The 12,326-nt window shown below is 34.5% G+C and overlaps 1 protein-coding gene across 1 annotated transcript in view; it reads right to left on the bottom strand.

Annotated features, from left to right (window-relative positions):
- Oct-TyrR (Octopamine-Tyramine receptor) overlaps positions 1-1,736 on the bottom strand; it is a 201,623-nt gene extending 199,887 nt beyond the window's left edge. Inside the window, exon 1 of the mRNA XM_066289115.1 lies at positions 1,476-1,736. The gene's annotated coding sequence lies outside the window, so the exon portion shown is untranslated. The remainder of the gene's footprint in view (positions 1-1,475) is intronic.
- Positions 1,737-12,326: the final 10,590 nt, after the last annotated feature.

Genomic DNA, 12,326 nt, shown 5'->3' with positions numbered 1-12,326 from the left:
AAAAACGAGACACGTTAAATCCACTTATGTTCCCTTACAAAAAAGAGTAAAAAAATGGTGAGGGGCTTAATATGTCTTGCGAACAAACTGTGACTTCGAACAGGAAAATGTAGAGGGATTTACTTGTTTTTTTCCGAATTTTGAAAATAATACCAATATTATAAACCTTTAACATGCAATTTCACTGATTAACCATATTTCGTGAAAAGCGGACTCGTAATGCTTTTAATCCCGTTTGTGCGTATCTGTGCTGAAGCTCTCGGAAAAGAAAACCCATTTGTTCACATTAAAATTAAATAAGAAATGGGAGGGAAAGGAATGTCGGAGGTTAATGAAAAGCGTATCTTTGTCTCTTTATCGCTTGATTGGTAGTCCGAGTGAAAAAAAACATGAAGAAAATCGTGATTTGGCATTGAGCCGTTCAATCCGCTTCATTAACTAAATTCATAGTTTATGATGAAAACGTGGTTACTGGTTCACCATTAAGTAATCAAATCACTATAAAACCAACTATAAGGGCCCGAAAAAGACCAGGGTTTTCTGGAGATTTTGCCGAGTAACGGTTCGAATAACCGTACGTTCATCATATGGGACACATTTGATGAAGGTAGATGTAACAACCTTTATGGAAACCCTAAAGGAAATGGCGAACTGATTTGTGTGACGAGTATAATCTCTATCAGCTGAATCATCTATGGTTTCGTTCTAAAAATGTGGAAATTTACTGTTGAACATTTTGCACAAAGGCTGTTGAGTTTTCGCTTTAGTTCGTCAGAAATTCATGCATGTATGCATAAAGGGTGTAAAAGCGATTAAGTTACAGATTTTGAGAGTGGACTTCATTCAAAAAGCGATGAAATTCTAAAAGAGAAAATGCTCCCATCATGAGTTCAGTGAGGTCAATGATATTTCAAAAAAAGAGGTTAAAAACCCAGGTTCGTATTTAAAAAAAATGTGTATATGGAGAGCGAAACGTTATATGTGCATATTTAGCAAACGTAAATTTCTAGTAGATGAATTAGTGGGTGTAATCCTATAGAATCCATCCTGGATGGAAAATTCGATAAAAACGTCAAGTAGAATGCATTTCAAGTCGCCCCGCAGACAGAAGTGTATTTTTTTAAATGTGTCATATTTATCGAGCCAAGTAAAATATGGAAAAAAGTCACGCATTTCTGCAGGTGGAGCATCATTTTTGATATTTCATATTTCTGTCTGTTAAATTTATACTGTGGACACTAGAAGTTTACATATGTACAGGCTAAAAAATATATATTTTTTTAACGAACGGAACTAGGTATATTGTTTACATTTCGCAAGTCGTTTAATCGGCTCGACAGTTAGAAGACGCTACTAAATTAAAACTAACAGATAAATAGCGGACATCTGTTAATAGGTGACGAGAGGACTCGAAATGACATTTTTTAATTTGCGTTGGTAATTGTTTCCACTGTTACGTAAAATGAATATCATACCTCACAAATCACAGGAAGTCGCTGGAACTTCTTAGGCAAATATTGAAACCAAAGGGCCACATTTTCTTTCAATATTCTTAAAAGTCTTGCAACAAATTGCAACAGTTCAACCAAGTTTCTTTTCTGACTCTATAAACAAATTCCTTACAAACAACAAATTAATAAATTTTCTTGGAACATTTAAATAAATGTTTCAATTTCTGCCGGAAAACTGCGCGAATTTTCAATTTTCCCGACCCGCAGTTGTGTCTGACTGCGCGCCATGCGAAGCAACAGCGATAACTGATGTGGGAATATTTTCAGCGAGATGAGCGCTAGATTTTCGTGCGCTTGCGAGATCCACAATGGAGATTAGAATGTTCAAAGTATAATTTTCTTAAAGGAACATGGAAAATGTTCTAAATTTATAAATAACCACACAAGTAGGTTCTTGGAGCGGAGGAATTGCTATTTGACACACCCACCAAACTTCAGGAGCGTCCTCAAAAAATATATGTTTTCTATTACACTTCGAGCAAAATACGTTATTTCGACAATATGAGATAAAATTTGTTATGCCCTGGATAAAAACAGTCTTTCAAAATTATGGTCTAAATCTCCACGTGCAAGATTTGATTGGTACAGAATTTAATACCTGGCATAAACTGGTCCACTCGGGGAACCGTACGTACTAAATCTTATGTAATTGGTCTCAGATTCTGCTACTGCACGTCCTACATCATTTTTTGATTTAGCACGTTAGCGCCAATTTTTGTTTTTAAAATTTCAAGGGTCAACTACAGCAAGCGTTCTATACAGAGTGTTTTTCATCTTACCGGACAAACGTCAAACCCACACGCACTGTTACATGAGAAGTCTATTTACAAAAAAAATATTTAATGAAAATCCTACAGGTAACGAGATAAATAACAATAAAATTTATTTATTCTGTGCTACAAAAATTATGCAAAATAGTTTCCACTGGCTTGAATGCAAGCTAGGGCCCGTCGAATTCCATTGATGCGGAGTAGGTCGAACGTTCCTCCTGCCTGCTGCTCCCGAAGACGCAAATTATCGGCTGCCGGTGTAATCCGGTCTCACAATTTCTCAATATTCAAAACTCGATAAGGTAGACCTCGTTTTTTAAATATCCCCATAAAAAGAAATCGAAGGAATTTAGATCTGGAGACCGCGGCGGCCAAGCTACTGACCCACCCCGGCCGATCCAACGTATCCCTTCTTTTTGAGTTAAAAAACTTCGAATATCCATACGAAAATGTAGAGAAGTCCCATCGTGCATAAGCTACATACGTGCTCGGACTGCCAATGGAACATCTTCAAGACGGATAAGGAAGGAACAGAAAACAATTTTTGCACTTTTTTGCCAATTTTTCTGCGAATTGTTAACTTTAATACAGTCAAATGGAGGGATGAATCTAATACAATGAATAAAGTTTTATTATGGTTTATTTCGCCATCTGTAGGACTTTCATTTAATTTTTTGTTAACAATAGACTTCTTATTTAGTTGTCCATATGTAGTTGAGATTTGTCCGATTAGTTGTGAAACATTCTGTATAAAGCCGTGAAATGAAACTTCGACTTTTGTAATGGAACATCAAGTTTGGTCTCATTTTAGTACATGAGCTTCATTTTCTGCAAAGACCTTGCTTAGGATCTGCTGGGTTCTTTCAGAAGGACAAAGTATCATTGGTGTTCTTTCGCCAATATAAGTTTATTCCATAAATTGAGACTCTAGAGTGGAAGTTAGCAATCTTAACTTCGGGCAACCATATGCTAGTTCTCAACTTAATGTAACTTGTAAACAATATTCCGGTATATAAATACTTATTTTTCATTAATTTTTTTCTAACAGAGAAATACTTGACAAATTTAGTGCTGCAAAAAGTTGATAAACGTTTTTGTTATTTCAATTTATTCAAACAATTCTCCACAATTTTTGCACAGAGTGGTACTGAATATGCCGCTCGACCGTACTTTATCATAGATTCTAAAAAAATGATAAATTAAAAATTATACAAAAATTCAATAGTCGTGGAAAGCAGGCTTCAATCGCTACATAGGTTAATCTCAATCCATGTGTGATAAGTAAAATTATTTCACCTTTTAAACGTTGTGGACGAGTGAAAAGCCTTAGGAAACCTGGAAAACAAAAAAAAACACTCCAGCTGAAGACAGACTAATGAAAAGATTTGTTGTTGCAAATCCATTCGCATCTTCCACCACAGTGAAGAAATATTTCCAGAAATATCGCTCTCGGGTCGTAGTATTCGCTATCGCTTGAGCAGGATGGAGTTTTATGGAGGGCGCCAAGTAAAACTTCCATTTATTTTCGCCAAAAACCGAACCCCCAGAATTAAATTTGCAAAAGAGCATCTGGTATTGACAGGCAAAGACCGTTGACTGAAGTATTTCTAAATGGACGGCTGTGTTATTCTCAGATGAAAGCAACTTCAACTTGTATGGATCAGATGGAGTGAAGTGAATGAGATGGTCAAAACAGTGTATGTTAGACCCTAAATGCACATTAGCAACAATAACACATAACGGAGAAAATGTTATGTTGTGGGATGTTTTTCGGGTTTTCGTTAATGTGATGCTGGCCCGCTAATTAGGATACGAGAAAAGACGGATCGGTTTCAGTATCTGGATATATTGCTGAATCAAATATGTATAATTATTTGTGAAGGAAAATATGCCTTTACGTTCGTTATTTGAACATGATAACGACCCAAAACATATTCCTGGGGTCTTTAAATATTGAATTGCAGAAAACGAGATGTGCGTTTTGAAGTGGCCAGCGCAGAGTCCCGATTTGAACTCCATCGAAAACCTATGAGATCAGTTAGATAGACAGTTACGCCAACAACATCCAGAAAAATTTTAAAATCAAGATGAACTGTTCTCTGCATTGAAAGAAGCTTGGGTTTCCACAACGCCAGAATACGTTGACAGCCTAATCAATTCAATGAGATCTAGATGCATTGACGTGATCAAAAATAAAGGATACGCCACAAAGTTTTTCTCCCTTTTGCGGCTCTGAATTTATCATTTATCTCTAAGCAAAAAAAAATAAAAAACGAAATATATCTATGCAGGAATATTGCTTACAAGTTGAAATCAATTTTGTATAAAGGATGATTGAGTATTTAAATTATTTTTTGCAGAGTTACCGACAATTTTGAATTATTTCTCCACTTTTTGTCAATGGCGTATCTGCCCTATTCGTTTGGAATTTAATAGCCTAGGAAGTTGTGTATGAAATTTTAAGTTTTTTGAAAATTGGTGCAAGCTCTTCGTCGTGCCCATAGGAGCCAAACTCATACCTTACTGTCCATGTTGAATTTGCGAATTGTTTTATCTTAATGCTGAAATAATTGAAAGAAAATTAACTACAGTGAACTCGTAATAGTGTGAACCGAAAAAATCGGGCTTGTTCATGTTAAGGATTTATTCACATTATCGAAACTTGAATGTAAAAGGTAATAATCATTTATAAATATCAACGTAAACGTGAATATCTCATTAAATTAAACCGCAATGAGAATAAAAATATTAACGTAAAAAAAGTGACTTTTTGCTAAAAAAATCCGGTATTTTTGGATGTGTCTGAGAATTTATTATTTTTGGGGTGATGGCGTTATGCCTCAATGTTTTTATAACAAGCAGATAGGTAGTCAGCGACACTCTCTGCTGCTGCTAAGTGATTATATTCAAAGCGTTTATAGCACCATCAATGAAATTTTATTGCACAGCGCAGGATTTCGTTCCGCCTCTTCATTACTTAAGCATTATTCAACATCATCATCTCTAAATTCATTACCGCATTTATTCCACTCCACTGCATAGTATTCTTCAAATGCTTCTTTTAAATAAAACATATAAATTAACATCAATTTTAGAACCAGGAGCAGTTACCTGTGGTGCCACTGTCCGTAAAAGTTAAATGATTTGGGTTCTGAGTTCTTGTTATGCCATTGGCGATTCAAAATTGCCAGTGGTACATTTTCATCTTCATCATCATCGGATAAGTTTGAAAGAACTTCATCTAAAATATTCTTCCAGCAGAATCTAATAATTTTTAGATTAACGTGATTCCAAGCTTCCATTAAGTTGAGAACCGCGTTTTTAATAGTAAATTTCTTTAAGGCCTCGGAAACATGAATGTGTTTTTCTATTACAATAGATAATACACTGTTCTTGCAGTATAATTTTGATAATCGAATAATGTTTTGGTCCATTGATTGTATGAGGGAAGTAACATTAGAGGGAAGACGCGACGCTCGAATGACCCCATTGTCGCTTTTTAATCCATCTTCAGATGAATAAGATGACACGTTATCCGGTAAAAGTACAGCTTCTACAGGCAGATGTTTATCCTTTAGAAAGAGTTTTCACTACAAGCATATACAGGGTGTCTCTAAAAGGTCTGTACAAAATTCTACCACAGATTTCTGAGGTCAAAACATGACGATTTAACCCAATTTACCTTAGTCCAAAAGTGGACGGTTTTCGAAATACAGGGCGTCAAAGTGAAAACAAAAAAAAGCAAAAAAATTAATTTCTTGGTTGGTAATGCTGCTATCTATACAAAATGTCGTATCGGGCGGTTTTTGGGGATAAGAAATCAGAATCCGTTTACATTTTCGATGCACAATGTAGAGGGCGTTGTCGGCGCTCGATGAACCCTCTTTAAAAGGGCATAACTTTTTCATCACCCGGTATAAAATTTATTTATGACTAAACTTGCGTTTTCCTACATTTTTTAAGGGAAAAAGGTCTCTTGTTAAAAATCTCTACGAGGCTTCCTTCTTGAGATATTTGAAGCTTAAAGTTCGCTGCATGTCTTGAACAATAATTTTAATGTACTACCTATTTATTCTTACAGTTGGATCAAAAAAAATCACAACTTAAAAATAGGTTACAAATTACTTGAAAACATAGATACCAAACATAAACACGAAAAAATTATACTTTTAGTAGATGTTCGAAATGACCACTATTGACTTGCATTCAAAGATTAATCCGACGCAAGAAATTAAAATGTACTCTATTCATCAATTCTTCGTCGTTCTTTAAAATGTTTACTGCATTTTGAATTCGTCCCCATAGTTCCTCTTCACTATTTATGGCCGTGAAGTATACCATGGACTTTTGAGTCCCCCATAGAAAATAATCCATCGGAGTTAAATCCGGTGAGCGCGGTGGCCATGGTACCGGAGCATCATTTCCTCTACCTATCCACCTTCGTGGGTACTGTTAATTTAAATAGATGCGCACATTTATAGTAAAATGTGGCGGAGCACCGTCGTGCATAAACCACATATCTTGCCGAAGTTGTAAAGTAGGTTCTTCCAATAATTCTGGCATTGTGTATTGAATATGTCCCAAATTTCTTTCACCACTTAGTCGGGGCGGCAAAATGACAGGACCAATAATAAAATTGTCAATTATTCCTGCTCACACATTAATCTTAAATTCATGTTGATAATGTACCACTTTCGTAGCGTGTGGATTCTCATCAGCATAAACATGTTCATTGTGTAAATTAGTAATTCCACTTCTCGAAAAACAAGCTTCATCCGTAAATAAAATATTAGTAACAATAAAATTAATTTTTAAGTTGTGATTTTTTTCGATCCAACTGTAAGAATAGATAGGTAGTACATTAAAATTATTGTTCAAGACATGCAGCGAACATTAAGCTTCAAATATCTCAAGAAGGAAGCCTCGTAGAGATTTTTAACAAGAGACCTTTTTTCCTTAAAAAATGTAGGAAAACGCAAGTTTAGTCATAAATAAATTTTATACCGGGTGATGAAAAAGTTATGCCCTTTTAAAGAGGGTTCATCGAGCGCCGACAACGCCCTCTACATTGTGCATCGAAAATGTAAACGGATTCTGATTTCTTATCCCCAAAAACCGCCCGATACGACATTTTGTATAGATAGCAGCATTACCAACCAAGAAATTAATTTTTTTGCTTTTTTTTGTTTTCACTTTGACGCCCTGTATTTCGAAAACCGTCCACTTTTGGACTAAGGTAAATTGGGTTAAATCGTCATGTTTTCACCTCAGAAATCTGTGGTAGAATTTTGTATAGACCTTTTAGAGACACCCTGTATACGAGTAATTTTGTGTGATTTAAGGTGAAATGGGATGTATCTAAAATGGAAAAAATTAAACTACACATCAGGAAAAAAACGAATGATGAAATGAATGTTTGAAAATGGTACCAGTCATCTATGTTGATTTTGAATACTCATAGTCCACAGGACAATAAAAATTCTTAAACGATCTATGTTTGGCAACTTTACCATTAACCAATGGTTTTATTTTATGAGTTCCAATAGAATTGGTGCATGGCAAAAATTTTATTCGTTGCATTTCGGTTTTCCTTCCAGCAGCAGTTTTTTCTGGCCCCGAGACAAATGTTTTGTCTGATAACAACTTCCAATAAAGCCCAGTTTCATCAGCATTGTAAAGCTGCTCTAGCGTAATGCAAAGCCCTTCTATTTTGCTCTTTAATTGACCTTTAAATGGACCTACAAGGACTGGGTGTGAAGATAATTTTTCCCCCGAACTTAAAAAAAAAAAACGAATTCCAACGCGTTTTTTTAAAGCGATATAACCATTCATTACTGACTTTAAATGGTTGAGTATCTCCCTGTTTTTAGAATAAATTATCTTTGTTTTTTGCTTAATAATTTCACTCAGAAAAGCTCATAATAAAGCTTTTCTTTCGGTGACCAAGAGACCATATATACATACATTTTTTTCCATTCTTGGAAAATTACAACTTTTTAACATTCTCTTACCTGATCCGTCATAGGTATATCTCACTGCCATAGAAATAATATTTTTTTCGTTTAATCTTAGAGATTGTAGATTTAGGGACACCAAATTTTTTCGCACAATCGTTCTCCCGTAATTTAATTCGTCAGTCACATGCGATTTCTCATGAAAAGTAACTTGTTAGAGAGAGTTTTTAGAGTCGTCTAAAAACCTTGGTATTTCGACGACATTTTCACGTACAAATAACAAAAAACTTCCACCAATAACGAACCGCCCTCAGAGATTCAATTCACGAAATAAAGACAAAATGTTTCTTTTTACACAAAAAATCCATATTTCTCTGTTGGGTATTTCCCCCGTGTTGCATCGGGGATACACTCGACGGCAAAATATCGATTTTCTAAGGTGAGGAGAGTCGTTTCCGTAACAGAAAGTGTCTGTACGATCTGTACACGTTTTTACGTTGTTCGCGCTACGCGGATTTTCCGTTACGCATAGTTCACATTATCGCGAGTCTACTGCATGTATTAGAAACAACATCCAGTTCTTGAAATCTATTAGATTAAGATATTATCTTCATTAATAATTCTCATCGCGTTTACACCCATCTCCCCTATCCCTGAATGTCAGTCCCTTCGCTACATGTATTCTCAATAATTAGATTCTCACTATAGAGCACATTGTAACTTCCACCAGCCTGTCACTGTTTTTCCTGTTGACATGACACAATTTATCCCCGCAAATCCCACACACTCTCTACCAGATAAATTTAGTGCCGCATTGTGAGCAAGACAGAGGCTCATTTTAGCTCCTTGTCATTACATATTTTCGACCCCTCTGGAACTATTGTCCCCGTCATAATCATGAATATAAATTTATTGGTTCCCTATAAAGCTAAAATCGAAAACACGCTATTTTGGATGTATGTGTAAGTCCTTTTTTGGTTGAGCAATGTTTATCCAGGAAGTTGGTAAACGAATGCCCAATATTTCAGGCACCTTAGGGCGAAAAAGCCGGGAAAATGTTACCCCAGGGCAACATATTCAGTGCGTTGGATAGTTGAGATAAGGAGTCGAAATTGAGCTGTCGCAATAAAGAGACTCGATTTGGCTTTGCTTTAAAATTTGCATACAAATTAATTAGCGACTTAAGATCAATAACTGAAAAGCTGCAACGTTCTAGTCAGTACAGGATATAATGTAATTAGATAACTCTGTTGGAGCCCGACTAATGACTCTCAAGGCCCAATAAAATGGCAAGAGTATTAATTACATTTGTTCCTCAAAAAAGTCAGTTATAAATTAATGTATCCTAATTTCAGTCGTCTTTATAGGTAACGTGCTGAACAATAGTAATAAATTGAGGGTAGGCAGGTCCGATCCCCCATATTCACGAGAAGTATACGGAGAACGTTAATTTTTCACCCCGTGACTTATGATTATTCATTTAACACGATTATTTCTACAAAAAAAAAAAACACTTTTCCATTTTACTTAAGATGAAACATATGAGGATCAAGCTTTCGGCATAATTGTTTCACGAAAGTTATGTCGAAGAGTGATGATGTCCTTTGTTAAAGGATGGTTTTATAGGGTGTTCGCGAATGATCAATGATCATCAAATCAAATGATCAAATTTTCTAACAAGATTCTCTATTAGGTATTGTAGGGTGTGATATTCGTATAAAATTTTTCAACTTGGGTAGTTCCTTTCCAAATGTTCGAGCCTCACAATGGCCAAAAATCATCGTTTTCTCCTTCATTTCTTGAGAATCGTTACATTTAGAAATTCCAATTTTGACACACATTATCGGCCAGTCGACCGCTTTAACGCTGTTTTGCAGTGATCTCTATTGACGATGGAGTTATATTGATATACAGGATGTTTGGTTTACCGATACACATCTGAAAGAGGGTGGTAGGTAAGATGATTGTGAACGTGTTTGACCATATATACTATCATACAGTGTCACGTATTTCCAGATATCGCCTTTTTTCCGAGTTTTACCAAATTCGCTGTTTACTTCCGTGTAAGTTACAATAAAAATTTAATAAAACTTTTGTTGTGACTCAATCGGTTTTCGCATAAACTTGAATATGAATTTTATCGATATCAAACATGTGGTAGTATCAGCATATGAAAAAAAATGTGATGCTTTAAAATTCCAAAAATGAATTTCTCTAATATCAAACCTTGACTTTGTAAGTAAATAAAGAGAAAGATGCAAATAGAAGAGTCGTACAAATATCTTTAAAAACTTCTTTAACCATTGTAATTCATATTTCGAAACGATGGATGTCCGGCCCATTATCAGAGAACAATAAAAGAGTTTTTAAATAATCAATTCCCTGATAGATGGATAGGACGAAATGGATCGATATTATGGCCTGCCAAATCTCCAGATCTCACCCCAGTTGACTGTCATATCTGGAGTCGAATGAAAGGACTAATATGCAATGAGGAAATTCATGATAGAGACCATCTCATTCAAAGAATTAATGAGGCAGCAAAATTAATGGAGGCTGAAATGAGACTAGGAGTAACCACCACAGAGATAAGACGAAGATGTCGATGTTGCATCAGAAACGGTGGTTCTCATTTTGAGAATAATAATTAGTTATAAGTAAATATTATAATTTATACAAATAATAATTACTTATTAAATTTTTCTTCAATTTTTTTTTCTTTTTTAATTAAATACCTTATGGAGCATTAAGTCTACGCCTTTCAATACATCATTCGAAAGAACAATGGTCAAAGAAGTTTTTAAAGATATTTGAACGACTCTTCCATTTGCATCTTTCTCTTTATTTACTTACAAAGTCAAGGTTTGATATTAGAGAAATTGATTTTTGGAATTTCAAAGCATCACATTTTTTTTCATATGCTAATACTACCACATGTTTGATATCGATAAAATTCATATTCAAGTTTATGCGAAAACCGATTGAGTCACAACAAAAGTTTTATTAAATTTTTATTGTAACTTACACGGAAGTAAACAGCGAATTTGGTAAAATTCGGGAAAATGGCGATATTTGGAAATGTGTGACACTGTATAATAGTATATGTATATGGTCAAATACGTTCACAATCATCTTACCTACCACACTCTTTCGGATGTGTGTCGGTAAGCCAAACACCCTACGTATGGAAAATATATATCAATATTTGAAATAATTTTTTTTATATATATAAAAAAATATCTAACCCTGTTCACCCCAATGGACTTAAGAATATGATAAAACTTTAATAAAAGTCCTCAACCTTGGTCTCTTCGATTACCTGACCTAAATAGCTTAGATTTTTTGCGTGGGGTGACTTAAAAACTTTAGTATATACTACACCAGTGCACAATGAAGAAGTGTTAAGAAATAAAATTCTAAATGTTTGTCAAACTATTAGTAATACAACCGGAATTTTTCATAGTGTCAGACAGTTCATGAGACAAGGGTAAACTCTTGTATTTTGGAAGGAAAAGGACATTTTTCGCACTTACTTTGATGAAAATTCAAATATCTCAAAAGCTATTGTTCCTAATAAAAAGACCAAAGAAGTAAAAAAGTTAAAAAAAAACATACGAAATTAAATGAAGTTAATGAATAAAATCTAAAAATGTCATAAAAGAGCGCATTTAAAATAATCGTCATTTCGAGTTGTTTGTAACACTGAAATAATTTTTACTACCAATTTTGAGTTAATTAATTTTACAAATAACAGAAGAATTAAAGAAACTTAAAAAGAATTGATATTCAATTTTCTGTAAATCAAAATAGCAACAATTTAGGACATGCCTTTATATGAAGTGTTTATCGTAAAATAAGCTCATGATGCACCCATTTCACTTCTTATCATCCGTTTAAGAAACATCCTGTATTTTACTTCATATACTGCATAATGGGTTCACACAAACCTTATTGGCTATTTTGAGTTAAAACAAATAGTATATTATACATTTTTATAAATAGCGATCACTCAAAAATCCTCAAATATGCTTAGAAACAGGCAATTTGCTCTTAATGCGTATATTTTTATGTATATCTCATCTTCAGAACAA

This window comes from Euwallacea fornicatus, chromosome 13, assembly GCF_040115645.1.
Source record: "Euwallacea fornicatus isolate EFF26 chromosome 13, ASM4011564v1, whole genome shotgun sequence".
Classification (NCBI taxonomy): Eukaryota; Metazoa; Arthropoda; class Insecta; order Coleoptera; family Curculionidae; genus Euwallacea; species Euwallacea fornicatus.
The sequence above is the reverse complement of the archived record's forward strand: the minus strand, read 5'-3'. Positions and strand labels throughout refer to the sequence as shown.